Below are 15,905 nucleotides of genomic sequence, written 5' to 3'. Positions count from 1 at the left end.
AGAGAACATGAGCCAGGGGAGGGGTGGAGAGGAGAAGGAGAGGAAGAAGCAGATTCCATGCTGAGTACAGTGCCTGATGCAGGGCTCAATCCCAGGACCTTGAGATCATGACCTGAACCAAAGTCAGATCCTTAACTGACTGAGCTACCCTGGCACCTCTAGGAAGACCTGAATTCTTAATGATGTTATTGATCCATCGAATAAAAACACATTAGATAACAGTTTCCGGACACTTTATTATATAAGAAAATAAAGGTCTTTACTACTTAAAATACTTATAGTTTGGAATTGTGTTTCTTTTCCTTGAAAATGTTTTACTTGAGCCAAATAAATATTATCAAATAGAAACCTAGAGTAACATGTCAATAAAGGTCAAACTGATGACATATTTTTAAGTTAGAAGGAATAAGTTAAATATATCTGAAAGCTTTATGTTTCAATTTATAAATATTTTTGTTCTTAACTTTTAAGCAAATTAGTCGTAACTATACAGACATCTGTTATGGGCTTTATTTAATATCTGTCTTCCACTATTAGAATGCAGTCTTTCTGATAGCAGATACCATTTCTGCTTTGCTCACTGCTGTGTGCACAATGTCTTTTAAATGGTACATACTAAATAAATGTCTCAAGAAATGGATACTTGTTTTCTTTTAGTTGGATTTTTGGCAAATCTGTTTAAAAAATAACTCAAGACTTCTTGAAATTAGTAGTCTTTAATAACATGATTTCTACTACTTCTGAGGTCAGTGATATGGATGGAAAGAAAAAAACTTATTTGCAGATGTTGAGTAGTCAAGATGTTTGGTGAAATTAATTTTGTTCAAATATGTTCTGAATAATAATTTAATCTTTATATGAAGGAAAATGATTCATTTTCATTCTTTTATATTTGCCATTGATCTATGAATTAATGAGAGCTTCAGATCAATGTTCTTTGTATTCATAAAAGGAGGTCATAAAATCTTAGTGTAGGTCATTTAATCCAATCTCTTTCTCTTAATCAAGTTCTTATTAACATGGAGAGCCTGAATATATGCAGACAATGTGTAGGTCATATATATAAATATAATTTTGACCCACGAACTGCACAACCTGCTCTGGATACCAGACCCCTTATCTACAATATTCAGCTGAGGAAGCCAGCCTGCTCGGATTGCTATCTCTAGTGACAATCCAGGAGTTAAACAATAACTTCTATAACAATTGGTCCAAATAAGCACGACTTGATTAATAAATGGTAGCTTCCCCAATTTTTGTTCCTGTTCCCAATTTAGGACCAACCAGAGAAAGCAAAGTATGTAGCCTAAACCAATCATGTAGGATGCCCACTTCTAGTTAGTACAACCTACAGCTTCCCCAGAAAAAAGCCTCCAATAAGGGCACACCTGAAATCTTTCTTTTTCTCACTATAAATCTTTCCCTCTCCTTTATCTGTCCACATCTCTGCCAAACCCGAATGATAGTGGCTTCCTGATTTGCTATAACAAACTCAGAATAGGCATTAAAACGTAGAAGTCTGTTTGGATTTCCTTAAAGGAAATTCATAAAATGTTATGGTAAAGATGATCATTAGATAGTGATGCATTGACCAGGTAGCAAGGAGTGTCAGTTAAAAAAAAATTAATCTTTATGAGATTTTTCTAACCTATTTTAAGCATATTTATCAGTTAGAAAATAGAAAACTTTGTTTTCCTGAAATATTTATTAAATATAGATGTAACCAAAATAGATCCAGCACCAATAATTTAATCAATCTGAAGGATTCTGAATTACCTTTCAAAAATGATTTACCTCAAATTTCAACATATGAAGGAAATTATGTAACCTTTTTGATGTATTTGCTTTCCAAAAAATGGAAGGAATGTAGCTGCAGTTCTAGGTTTTGTTTCGTTTTGTTCTTGTTTTTTTTAAACTGGCTTGTTGGAATTAAGGTTTTCTGCAAAGAAAATATGGACACTTATGTGTTAAACTTACAAAATCTCAGATTTAATCTTCTAATTGTTTTTCACATTTGAATATAAGTACATAGAAAATCACAAATTTAGAGTATGAATGATTAAACAGACTTTTTAGAAGGATCCTAGATGAACTAAAAATAGTTCATTCTTTCTGATCTTTCAGTTGATGTTTTCTTTTAATATGAAAGTTCCACATAAAGATATGACATTTATTGAGGATATACTAATTTTAATTATACAATAATACTACATTGCTTTATCTTGATAATTTTTTAAAAAAATTAATTTTCAACAACTGATTACAATTAGGAAGACTCGGTTTCTTTAAAGATATTCTCATATTTTTTTTCTTTTCCTTAGGGTTTTTCTTAGATCACAGACATTTCTTATTGCCACCATAAGAGCTTGGAGACAGAGATGTCACTAATCTTTGATCCATGAAATAAGAATCCAAGACATAAAAGCCAAAAGAGGGCCTTTTAAGGGAGGATAATAAATCCAAGCAACCCTCAAAGGGAGAATGCACAGATGAACACCTTCCCTAAACTAGGATTACATAAAATTCCACTACTTGAGATTCTCTTTTTGGGCCATGAGGACATTTTAGTCAGTTTCTTGAACTTCCTAAATCTCCTACATTTAAGTGGTAATATTTTTACAGCCTTAAAATAACATAAGGAGTTGCTATTCAATGTGTATTAAATTTCAGTCATGAAAAATGAATAAATTCTAGAATCTGCTTGTACATTATGCTTACAGTTAATAATTCTGGCCATATGTATAAGTATTTATTAAGAAGGTAGATATTATGCTATTTGTTCTTATCACAATTAATTTTATTTTAAAAAATTTGGGATAGTAATAAGAAGATACAGTCTAGAACAGTCTTTCTGAATCTCTGACTTTCACCATCTCAACATACATGATATATATAACATCACATAGTACTTAGCAGCACAATAACATGGGAACTTGCAAAGCATTGAAATTTTGCTTTTCCTCTATTTTCCTATGTAGTTCTTAGGAGTATGCTCCCATGGAGTGCCTGGGTGGCTCAGTTGGTTAAGGATCTGCCTTTGGCTCAGGTCATGATCCTGGGGACCTGGAATGCAGCCCTAGGTAGAACTCCCTGCTCAGCAAGGAATCTGCTTATCCCTCTGCCTCTGCCCCTCCCACTATTTGTCCTCATCTCTCCAGAGCTGTCTTTCAAATAAATAAATAAAATCTTAAAAAAAAAAAAAAAAAAAAGGACACTTCCAAGAGTTTTGGAAACAACTGTAATGAAATATTTGGCATTGGACAAGGGAAGAGTGAGTGGAAATGAAAAAGAGTCATTTGACTAATACACAATTTGGCTTGACTTAGCTTTCACATTGGCAGTAAACACCTTTACATCTATAAAATATATAACATGTAACAGGATATCCTGGGTTTTAATGCCTTTGAAAGACAGCATTATTCTGTAAGAAAGGCCACGGTGCAGTGGATAATAAATATTCAGTTTCTCTTTAAAAATTACACAAGATTTTAGTGGAAAACTTGGGATCAATGAAATAAATATAAGTAATACAAAAGACAGCAGTTAGAATATCATTTCTACATGTTCTGATACAATGATATCCCCAAACAATAAAAATTCAAATATAAAATAGGAAATATATTGCTGCTATTTTTAAATGTTAAACTTATGGAACTTTCTATAGATTAAATTTATATTAGAAATACATTGAAGAATACTAAAAATAAGATCATGTTAAATATATTGTCAGACATTGATACTTTTATCATAAAACTATGCTTATGCAATTTGTCCTTTTAAAAAACGCTCATATTCAAATTTTACTTCAATGCTTACTTTATTACTCTCTGAAAGCTCAGAGGCTTGATACTTACATAAATGTCTTTTTTAATTACAAATAAAAAGAGTGCTACAAATATGACTATAAGCTTTCAATATTATTTCAATAAATAAATGTAATCAATTGATTCTTTTGCAATAAATAAATAATTTATTTGGGGGGTATTTATATTGTTCCTTTCCACCTAAAAATATTAATGTTATTATACAAGGTATAATGATAGGCATTTAGGTGGAAAAATTTCAAAATGTGTTATGTTTTCATTCAATTATGTAGTTTAGATTAGTAAAATTGAGAGAGAGAAACATAGAAAGGAAGAAAGAAAGAAAGAAAAAGAGAAATAAAGAAAAAGAAAAAAAAGAAAGTGAGCTGAAGTATTTCTCCAGAGGTGCTGGGGGAGATGCCTAAGGAATTGGAAATGATGTTGGTAATGTAATGGTCTGTGTAACCTCATGAGCTGTCAAATCCTAGACTGCACAAGACTAATAGCTCTTTTATAAAGAGTTTCTTTTAGCACTGCTCCCCAAACTCAAAGGCGCAGAACACTAGCTATTTAAGGGCAAAGTGATAAAGACTCACTTACTTAGGTTGATAAGCTTTCTCAGGAGTAGCATTTTGATTCTGAAACAAGTCACAGAACTCATTAGCAGAACCAATGGCAATGATAATAGACTATGACTATCTTTAATTGTCCTTCTGTTGTGTTATGCATTTAAAGGCTACATTTGAAATGAAAGCTTTGTCGGTGATTTAATGGCAGGATTTGGGTTTTAAAGTAAGATAATCTCACACCTATAACAAGATCAGTTCTGCATTAGACACATGCCCTGGATCACCTTCAGAAATCATTGTTGACCGCATAAAATGCACACATTTGAAGATCCCGATTTTTCAAAAAAACAAAGTAAAAAAGTCTACCTATCATTTAATATCCAAAGATATTAACTTGATGTTTCATGAAATATGAAATAAAATGCTAGCTACAAATGTGACACATACTTCAAATGGCATTCTAGACTTTAAAGCATCAAAATGTTTAAATAGGCATTACCACTGTATATTGCAGAGAGTTTTTAAGGCTGTCAGTGTGATAATGAAAAATATTTTGGAATCCCTGGAAGGATGTATAAAGTTTAAATAAGCATATTCAATATGACAATATAATTTTATATTTAGAAATGTAAAGGAAAAGTTACTATTTTTTTTAAAGATTTTATTTATTTATTTGACAGACAGAGATCACAAGTAGGCAGAGAGGCAGACAGAGAGAGAGAGGGGAGCAGGCTCCCTTCTGAGCAGAGAGCCCGATGTGGGGCTGAATCCCAGGACTCTGGGATTATGACCTGATCCAAAGGCAGAGGCTTAACCCACTGAGCCACCCAGGTGCCCCCAAAATCAGTTTTTTGACACAAATTCCAGAAAGTTGGTTCATAAATAAAGTTCTACTTCTTTGCATGTTATTGATTCTCAAAACAGGAAGAGTTATCTTGAATGTGGGATATGTTTATGAGGTGTTTGTTTAAATGGAACACAGATTGTAAAACTTAGGGAACTTTTAATAGAACAAAAAGATGCAGTAGAGATTAAACTGGGGCCCAGTGATCTAGATCGCAGACAGAGTTCAGTATAAACCCCTGAACATTTATACTCCTCAGTTTGGACTTGCTTAGCTTAGCAGTCCTGTGGGTCTATCCCTTACGTGCAGAATACTATCGTTCATATTATAGATCCCAGGCTGTTTTCAGTGTCCTCTGTTGTTCAAGAAGGGGTTTGGATTAATTATCAAATTATTTCAGATGTGCACTTATTTAAATTATTTGTGCTTATTTAAATTTTGACAATGTAGTGAATTACATTCTCTCTAAATTTTATCTATGTGATTATTCTTAACACTATAAGTTATGTATAATAAAATTCTAAAATAACTGGAAAGGGGCGCCTGGGTGGCTCAGTGGGTTAAGCCACTGCCTTCAGCTCAGGTCATGATCTCAGGGTCCTGGGATCGAGTCCCGCATCGGGCTCTCTGCTCCACAGGGAGCCTGCTTCCTCCTCTCCTCTCTCTGCCTGCCTCTCTGCCTACTTGTAATCTCTCTCTGCCAAATAAAAAAATAAAATCTTAAAAAAAAAAAACTGGAAAAATCAAGGAAAAACGTGTTTACAGCTTATTGTGTCTATATAGAATGATGTGGTTAGAAATGGGAGGGCTACTGAGATTCAGAAACTTTAACAAATCAGCCTTCTGTTATTTTCCTCTTTGTTCTCATATATCAAAAGGAGAAATAAAAAAAAAAATAAAACTTGGTTATAGTAAATTGGATGAAGAGTCAGACAACTAAGACATTTGTTGTTTCTATCATCTATCATCCCTTTATTCCCTTAAAAAAAAAAAAAAAGCCACTTCATTGAGATATGGTCAACAAACAAAAAGCTGGAGGTATTTAATGTATACAACTTGATGAATCTGGAGACAAGTATATATTTGTGAAACCATCACTACAATCTATGTCATAGATGTAACTGTTACCTCCAAATACTACATGATACCACTTATATGAGAAATCTAAAATTGTTGCCTAATATCACGTCCAATCTTTTCCTTGGGAAAGTATTTTTGAGATTGTTTATGAACCACACTTATTGAGAGTGATAACAAAACCAATCAACCATTTGTATGCATTCAAACTGTAGGTTACAAAATATGGGAAATATTTTAAGCAGTTATAAGAACTTTTGTAATCGGGATACTTGAATATATTATAACAAAATTTGGAAAGATAAAAGTGCAAAGGCATATTAAACATTTTGGCTTCAAAAAAGTTACTACTCAACAAACATTTACTGAAGTCCTACTATGCATAAGTGGAGTATAAATGCAAAGATGAAAAACACATAGTTTAAATATTCTAATTTACTATACTTGCAAGAAGTTAAATAGCAAGAAGATGATTAAAATGAATAATTAATGCTGTGAGAAAAGTGGACATGGGTAACTAGAGGATTTCATAGGAACAAATAAAATGGAGTATCAAGTTCAGTACCCAGATTAAGACACTTTGAGGAAGTGATGCTGTTTTCTAAAACATTGGTAGGAATTAGAGTCATTAAAGGGTGACCAAGCAAAACAATAAGCACATGGAAAGATGAAGGAAGATAAAGCTTTAATTTTGAGTAGAATCTAAATCTATGAGGATGAGAGTAGGGAGTGAAGATTTAAGCAGAATTTATGTCAAAATGGGCATATTACAGCATACTAAGAAGTTTGCACACTAGCCTAAAATATATTGGAAGACATGGAAGAATTTTAATGAAGGGGTGGTTTTTCTTTTACATATTTTTTCCATTATAGTTGACATACAATATTATATTAGTTTCAGGTATGCAACATCGTGATTCAGTGATCATATATACTACAAAAAGCTCACCACAATTAGTGTAAGTACCATCGGTCACCCTATAAAATTATTATAATATTATTGACTATATTCCTATGCTGTATTTTCATGCCTAAAGCTTGTCTTTTTATAATCAGAAGTTTGCACTTCTCAATCCCTTTCACCTATTTTGTCTATCTGCCCATCCCCTTGTCAATCACCAGTTTGTTCTCTCTATATTTTTTTTAAGATTTTATTTATTTATTTGACAGAGAGAGATCACAAGTAGGCAGAGAGGCTGGCAGAGAGAGAGGAGGAAGCAGGCTACCTACCGAGCAGAGAGCCCGACATGGGGCTCGATCCCAGAACCCTGAGATCATGACCTGAGCCGAAGGCAGAAGCTTCAACCCACTGAGCCACCCAGGTGCCCCTGTTCTCTATATTTATTAGTCAGTTTCTCTTTTTCGTTGTTGGTCTATTTATTTATTTATTTATTTATTTATTTTTAGATTTCATAGATCACTGACCTTATATGGTATTTATTTTACTCTATTTCACTTGGCATAATATCTTCTGGATATTGTTGTAAGTGACAATATTTTATTCTTTTTATGGCTGAGTAATATTCCTTTCTGTGTGTGTGTGTGTGCGTATGTGTGTGTATGCCTCATCTTCTTTATCTATTCATCTATCAATGGACCCTTAGATTGCTTCCATATCTTGACTATTGTAATAATACTGCAATAAACATAGAAGTGCACATATCTTTTTAAATTCATGTTTTGTTTTGTTGTTTTGTACTTTCCTTTGGGTAAATACCCAGAAGTGGAGTTACTGGGTCATATGGTACTCTGCTTTTAGTTTTTTGAGGAACTTCCATATTGTTTTCCACAGTAGCTATACCAATTTACATTCACCATCAGTACATGAGGTGATGTACTGATCACAACACCCAACTTTCGTTATTTCTTGTCTTTTTGATACTAGCCATTTTGACTGGTGTGAGGTAATATTTCATTGTGGTTTTGATTTGAATTATCTGGATGATTGTTGACGCTGAACATTTTTTTATGTTTGTTAGCCATACGTTTGTCTTTAGAACAATATCTTCAGATCCTCTGCCCACGTTTTAACCCAATTATTTTTTTTGTTATTGTTGAATTGTAGAATTTATTTATGTATTTATTATACTAACCCCTTATTGGATGTATCATTTGCAAATATCTTCTTCCATTCCATAGGTTGCCTTTTCATTTTGTTGGTGGTTTTCTTTGCTGTGTAAAAGCTTTTTAGTTTGATATAGTCCCAATTATTTGTTTCATTTTGTTTCTATTGCTTTGGGAGATAGATTCAGAAAATATCATTAAGGCTGATGTTCATGAATTTGCTGCCTACTTTTTTAGGCGTTTTATGGCTTTACATCTTCTAATTAGATCTTTAATCAATTTTGATGTTATTTTTTTCTTTCATAGGGTATAAAAAATGTGGTTCAGTTTTATTGTTTTACTTTACTGTTCAGTTTTCCCAACACAATATTTTTTGAGGAGACTGTCTTTTCCCCTTGTATATTCTTGCCTTCTTTGTTATAGATTAATTGACTATATAAGCATGGGTTTATTTCTGGTCGCTATTTTCTGTTCCATTGAACTATGTGTCTAATGAAGGAATGGTTTTTAAACTACATTTTTAATTTGTAAAGTTCTCTCTAGCATCAGAGAGGAGGGTAACTTGGGCTGCTGCAGCAAACTTGAAGAGGAATAAGGAAGGCTTGGACCAGGGTAAGGACAGCAATCAGTGATAGTAAAAATATTTGAGTAGGATCAGGAGATATTAATCCTGTTCTTCCTTAACCAAGGAGTGAACTCATGATCATGATCATGATAAACCAATCCTACTAACTTTTCTAGATAAGACACATGAGTGTAATGAAGCAATGATAAGAGAATGTTTGGAGCTCCTTCATTTAAATAGCAGTTTCTTTCTTTCTTTCTTTCTTTCTTTCTTTCTTTCTTTCTTTCTTTCTTTCTTTCTTTCTTTCTAAGATGCTATTAATATATTTGAGAATAAGAGAGAGCATGAGCAGGGTTTTGGGGGGTGGATGGTGCAGAGGGAGAGGGAGAAAAGCTTGATCCCAGGACCCAGGGATCATGATCTGAGCCGAAGGCAGACGCTTAACAGACTAAGCCACCCACGTGCCCTTCAGTAGTGATTTCTGATGCAAAGTTGCAGTAGCTAATGATGTCCAGACACTTGGACATTCCTTAGTTTCTCTTAAGTTTTTGCCACAGATTTTTAGTCTTCCAGTTGATTCTCTGAGGTAATTATTAGTATTTCAACATATTCTCCCTTTATGTACAAGAGATCTGCCTGTAGCCAGAGAACACTTAACTGTTAATATATTAATTTAAATAAACAAAGTTAAAAGTAAAAATAATCCTTATGATTTGGTAGAGAGTTGTTTGTGATAACAAAAGTCTTGGCTTTTTTTTTTTTAAGATTTTATTTATTTATTTGACAGAGAGAGATCACAAGTAGGCAGAGAGGCAGGCAGAGAGAGAGGAGGAAGCAGGCTCCCCGCTGAGCAGAGAGCCTGATGCGGGACCTGATCCCAGGACCCTGAAATCATGACCTGAGCCAAAGGCAGCGGCTTAACCCACTGAGCCACCCAGGCGCCCAAAAGTCTTGGCTTTAAACTACAATATGACTACACCAGGTGCTCAGTTAAGTGTTTTATAATAAATGCAAATAATTGCTTCAACTTTTTTCTAAGTTTAGAAATAACAGAAATTTTTAAAATTTTAAAACTGTTTTAAAAGGAAGCCACTAAAACAAGACTTCTAATACAGGATTTACTTGGAACAATCCTTTGGCATTTTGTTATCTGTTTCAGACATCTACTACATAATTTAAATATAAGATTATCTTTTATTTAACCATCAAATATAGATATATGAGCATGTGCTCTCCCTAAGATACATGAAAAAACTGAAAAAAAAAAACAGTTAAGAAGAAATATGTTTTTCTACTAGGGTTTGAAGCTCTTTGAGAGCTTCAATGACTATCATTAAGTCATTAAATCATTGGGAGGCACCAGGTAGCACAGTGGTGTATACTTTGAGCCTTTGAGGAAGTCAGGGAGATGGATCCAAAATAAATATAATATGGTCTCTGTCCACAAAGAAGAAACAGTCATAGAATAACCCATTACAGTAAATGTGATCAATGCCATTACAGAGCCAGGGCCACAGAAGAAATGGAACAATCATTTCTGGATGCAGAGTAAAGAAAGACTTCAAGGGTAGATACCTTTTAAGGTGTGACTTAAGAGTTTCTAAGAATATGTGTGTTTTTGTGTGTGTTCGGTTAGAGAATAATAGATGAGTCTTTTATGTGGCTGAACTTGAGTATCAGTAAAATGGGGTAAGTGGAGTAGAAGGAGATAGAAGTGGAAAATTGTGGGGACAGATTGAAAAAGACATTTAAAATATGCTATTATTATTTGAATTATTCTAAATTATTATCAACAACATGAGATCACTAAAGATTTTTATTCAAGAAACTGACATGATTAATTGAGTTGGAATGATATACTTACCTATAATGCAGAAGGCAATAGATGGGAAGAGAAGTCAAGTGACTTACCAGGAGGCTAACATAACAGTACTGAGGAGAAATAACACAGAAACAATACTGTTTATAGAGAGGAAGAGATATATTTTTTCAAAACTTTAATAATCAATTAGATTTGAAGAGTAAGGGATTGGAAAATGACTCTAAGTTGTCTACCAATGATAATTTCTGATATGGTTAACATTTGAAAACTGAAGGGAACTGAAAACTTAGAGAGAAACCAAAGAGGTCATATTTATGTATGCTGGCATTAAATTACATGGTTGATACACTAGTGGAGACGTCTGACCAGCAGACGAAATATAAAAAGGTAAATCCATAAATATTGGTAATGTTTATATGCATCTTGTAGTCAACTAGTGTATAGAAGATAATTAAAATTATTGAAGTAGATTCATGCTCCAGGAAATTGCATTTAGAATGAGATGAGAAATGTACCAAGGACAGAATATGTGATCTAAAGGTCAGGGAACAGAAGAAGAGGACAAAGAACAGGCAGATTACCTGGAAGAAAGAGTGGAATCCCAAAGTCTAAGAGAGAAGAAAGCACCAAGATGAAGATGGCAGGCAGTAGACAACTATTATTTGTTTTATTTCCCCTTCTTATTCCATTCTGTACTTTTAAATGACACCCAATGGATTTATATTTCATACGGTCAAATGGCTGGTGTTTTTTTAAACCTTTTGAAAACAATGACCTCTAATAGGAATATAAAAGTTATCTACTTTTGTTTACATTTTGAGAAACGGAATCTTTTGATATTACATATTTATCTTTTCTTAAAAAATTCTGAGTTTCAGAAGCAAAGCAGATATCACCTTAACTGACTTAAAGCAATCTGATTTGTTGAGAACAAAATTCCTTTTCTTGTACATTTTTTAAGTACAAAATGATATAATCTAATTAACATATTATTAATAATCTCAAATATTATTATAAAGTTAAGAAATGACCAAGATAGCTTTAGCATTTCTCTCACCTTGACCAATCTTTGGACGGGCTTCTTCCTGCCTCTCAGCCCCTGATCTCCCTTTCCACAGAGCATTTATTTATTTATTTAAAGATTCTACTTATTTATTTATTTATTTATTTATTTATTTATTTATTTATTTGATAGAGAGAGAGATCACAAGTAGGCAGAGAGGCAGGCAGAGAGAGAGAGGGAAACAGGCTCCCTGCCGAGCAGAGAGCCCGATGCAGGGCTCGATCCCAGGACCCTGAGATCATGACCTGAGCTGAAGGCAGCAGCTTAATCCACTGAGCCACCCAGGTGCACCCAGAGCATTTATTTTATTTATTCATTGTTTTTTGTTTGTTTGTTTTCATTTAAATTCAATTAATTAAGATAAATGTATTATCTATTGGTTTCTGAGGTAGAAGTCAGTGATTCATCAGTCTTATATAATACCCAGTGCTGATTACATCATGTGCCCTCCCTAATATTCTAATGTCCAACACCCAGTTATTCCATTCCCCACCACCATACCCTCCAGTAACCCTGTTTGTCTCCCATAATAAAGAGTCTCTTATAGTTTTTTTCCCTCTCTGATTTTATCTTGTTTTACTTTTTCCCCTTTTCCCCATGATCCTTAAATTATGAGGAAAATTTTTTGTTTTGTTTCTTAAATTACATGTATAAGTGAGATCATATAATAACTGTCTTTCTCTGATTGACTGAGTTTGCTTAGCATAATACTCTCTAGTTCCATCCACATCATTACAAATGCAAGATCTCATTTTTATGGCTAAGTAATATTCCATTATATATATATATATATATATATATATATATATATACACACACACACATATATTTGTAATATTTTTTAAAGATTTTATTTATATATTTGACAGAGAGAGAGTGTACAAGCAGGGGGAACAGCAGGCAAAGGGAGAAGCAAGGAGCCAGATGCAGGGCTTGATCCCAGGACTCTGGGATCATGACCTGAGCCAAAGACAGACACTTAACTTACTGAGCCACCATGGTGCCCCATCCACATCTCTTTATGCATTCATCTGTCAATGGACATCTCATCTCTTACCATAGTTTGGCTATTGTGGACATTCCTGCTATAAACACTGGCCCCTTCAGATCACTACATTTGTATCTTTGGGGCAAATACCCAGAGTGTAATTGCTGGGCCATAGGGTAGCTTTTTTTTCAACTTTTTGAGGAACCTCCATACATTTTCCAGAGTGGTTATACTAGCTTACATTCCCACCAACAGTGTAAGAGGGTTCTCCTTTCTCTGAATCCTCACCAATATCTGTTATTTCCTGACTTGTTAATTTTAGCCATTTTGGCTGGTGTGAGGTCGTACAAACTCATTGTAGTTTTGAGTTGTATTTCTCTGATACTGAGTTGATGTTAGTGAGTGTTGTTCCTGTATCTGTTGGCCATTTGGATGTCTTCTTTGGAGAAATGTCTGTTCATGTCTTATGCCCATTTCTTGACCAGATTATTTGTTTTTGGGTATTGAGTTTGATAAGTTCTTTATAGATTTTGGATACTAGCCTTTTATCTGATATGTCATTTGTAAATATCTTCTCCCATTCTGTCGGTTGTTTTTGGTTTTGTGGACTGTTTCTTTTGCTTATCAAGTATTTACTTTAGAAAATATGTAATTGCAAATTCTTTTTATGCCTTTTGGAGATGTAAATCTGTTTAAAATCTTGCTGGTTTTAGAACCCAAGATAGTCTTTCTTAAGGATCTGGGCACCATCTCTTTGAAATGTAATGTTTCCTTGCTGCAAGTTATTAAACTATCTCCTTTCAAGAAGCTTGTAGAAAGTTTACTTTTCCTTTGGCTAATTAGCAAACACAGATGACCAACCCTTACCTCAACTCCAGTTCTTAGAAATCCTCCAAACTTTTGTTTCAATGGAGTTGGGTTCAGAGTGAGTTCTGGTTTCTCTCCCCTGTTGAAATAGACTTGAATAAAGTTTTGTCCATTTAACTTTGGTGCAATTTCTGCTTTGACAATACTTAATATATAAAACCAACAATAATGAATACTCTAGTACATAAGATTACAGGTTCACTGAGTTTATTTTTACATTTTCTCTTTACTTAATGCTGAAGTATACTTTTTAAAGAGCAAAGTTAGAAATATGTCTTTGGCATTTCCAGCATGTGGCAAAGATCAGGTTGTTACATACTTCTACTTGTTCTTCAGCTCCTCTACAAATAAATGTTATATGAGAACAATCTGTTTTATCTGCTTTTCCAGGCAAAATGGAAATATCAGTAATTATTTTTTATTATTTATTAAAAGTACTTACTGTATCAGTGAAGTGTACTGAAGCAAAATGAAATATAACCCCACAGATTTAATCACACATAATATAAATCAAATAAAATAAAATTATAGGTGAGGGAAATTTAAGTATAGTCTCTACGAAGTCACTGTGATGTCAGCGACTGGCTTCATTTACAAAAGTAAATTTAATATCACATGTTAAAATTGATGAACCTAAAAATTTGCTTTCAACATTTAAGAGATAAATTTCCCCAAACATGGCAGATATGCATATAATTGAATGTGATATAACAAAGACTCTTACCTAGAACAATGAGAATATTGATTCGAAAAACTTGCAAAAGACTTGAAGTTTAAAATTTGTGTGAAATGGTTATGAGTTTTCTCTGATGATCTATTACATTTTGTACCATTTCCAAAAATGTGTTAAATTGTAATCACTACTTGAGGAGAAATTTTTCAGGCCACACAATCACTGGATGATAAACATTCTTGTTAAGTTTTCTAATAAAACACTTTATTTCTGGAACCAGCTGTTAGGCCTAAACCATCTCAGATAGATAAATGCTTATGACATGTCTGAATGTCCCCCCAAAACTGGTACTAAATATATTGCATATTAAAATGGAGACAAAGTTTTAATCTTTTAATATATTTCAAACCATCTTGAATACAGTAACTCAGGTATAGCAGGGGTCCTTCCATAGCCTCTGGTTTCACCCCATGTATACTTTGAAGCCCGGTTCTCTAACCATCTCCCAACAGATTGCACCCACAACTAATGGATAACTTGTTCATTATATGGCTAGATTTATCAGCTTCATATTCAATGTTAACTTCCAACACCTTCTTTTTAAGCTTAAGAGACATCAATCTCATACCTTCTTGGCACTCTACACTATCTACATAAACATTTTTTGTATCTTATTTTATTTGAATTCAACTAATTAACATATTGTGTATCATTAGATTCAGATGTAGAGTTCAGTTACTCATCAGTTGCCTATAACCCCCAATGTTAATTATGTCACGTGTCTTCCTGGAGCCCATCACCCAGTTACTCCATCCCCTCACCCACCTCCCCTCCAGTAGCCCTCAGTTTGTTTCCTAAGAGTCTCTTTCAGATTGTCTCCCACTATGATTTCATCTTGGTTTTTTTCCCCACCCTTCCCCTATAATCCTGTTTTGTTTCTTAAATGCCAAGACACTTGAAAAAATGCTCAACATCACTTGCCATCAGTGAAATACAATGCAAAACCACAATGAGATACCCCCTTATGCCAGTCAGAATGGTTAAACTTAACAAGTCAGGAAACAACAAATGTTGGCAAGGATGGGGAGAAAGGGAACTCTCTTACACTTTTGGTGGGCACTCTAGAAAACAGTATAGAGATCCCTCAAAAAGTTAAAAATAAAGCTACCCTATGACCCAGTAATTGCACTACTAGGTATTTACCCAAAGGATACAAATGTGATCCAAAGGGGCACTTGCACCCCAATGTTTATAGCAGCAATGTCTACATAAGCTTCTTACTTTAATGACTTTCGGCTCTCTGCCTGTGGGCTTTTACCTGTTGCTGGGAGCATAGTAGGCTCACAAAGCAGAGAAGTGCTTTCCATGAGCAGTTCTCAATCAGTGGTGGATATAGACTCCAGTTTCATTGTCATCATTAGGATAACTTTGATAGGTGTTCTACACTGTCTTCCTTAGATCCTTGGCAGGATTGAGTTTTAGTTGTCCAGAATGATAACTTGCTTGATAACTCTTCCTCATGGATTTCTTTCTCTTCTTTGTCTCCCTCTTTAGTACCCTACCAGTCTTT

The sequence above is a fragment of the Mustela nivalis genome, assembly GCF_964662115.1.
Source record: "Mustela nivalis genome assembly, chromosome: 1".
In the NCBI taxonomy this organism is placed as follows: Eukaryota; Metazoa; Chordata; class Mammalia; order Carnivora; family Mustelidae; genus Mustela; species Mustela nivalis.
Note: the sequence above shows the minus strand (reverse complement) of the source record.